Genomic DNA, 929 nt, shown 5'->3' on the forward strand with positions numbered 1-929 from the left:
TAGATATTATTTTTTAAAAACAATTTAGTATTATATTTTATATTAATATTTATATATTTACTGACAACAATATATAAGTTTTGCAATAAAAATGTTGTATTTTTATAAATGATTATGTAACTTTTTAATAATTATAATATTTGAGTTACATTTTTAATATATATTAATATATATATTTTAATATATTATATTTTAATATATATATTATATTGCTGTGAAAATAAGAAATGATTGAAGAGTTATTACGACATTGTAATAGGGATTGTTGAGTTCTGGACAAATTGAAGGGTAATTGTAAATATTAATTAAAACATGGCAGCATATTTTTTTGTATTAACTATTAACATATTATAAAGAAAGCATAAAAGAAGAATTTATAAAGAATTTTTTAAATATTGTAATATAAAAATCATTTTATTTATTCTTGTGTAAACGCATTACTCTAGATTTTAGAATAAAATACGTTCTTCTCACTTGTTTAATGAGGAGGGGAGGGGAGTGACAACATGACTTAACTAATCAGATCACCCTTTTCCATTTCATTCATGAACAACTCCCTTTTTCTTAGGTCCATATTCTATTATCCTTTCAATGACGCAACGTGTATTGTTATATTTATCGTAGCGCAACTTTTTTCGGTAAAGAATGCGCAATATAATAAATATAATATATCCTCGGACATATCAATAAGAAGAATACAGAATATGGCCATGGTATTAAAAATAATTCATGTTCTTCAGTTATCTCTTTCTCCTATAATATAAAGAATAGTCAATAAAGCCATGAGTGAATATAAATCGTAATATTGCAAAGCGCGAAAATTCATTAATAGAAAAAAAACAACGTGCAAGAGTGAATCATTTGATAAAACTTATTTAATAATAAAATAATAAAATTGTACATAAAAATAATAAATAAATAAATAAGAA

This window comes from Atta colombica, unplaced genomic scaffold, assembly GCF_001594045.1.
Source record: "Atta colombica isolate Treedump-2 unplaced genomic scaffold, Acol1.0 scaffold125, whole genome shotgun sequence".
Classification (NCBI taxonomy): domain Eukaryota; kingdom Metazoa; phylum Arthropoda; class Insecta; order Hymenoptera; family Formicidae; genus Atta; species Atta colombica.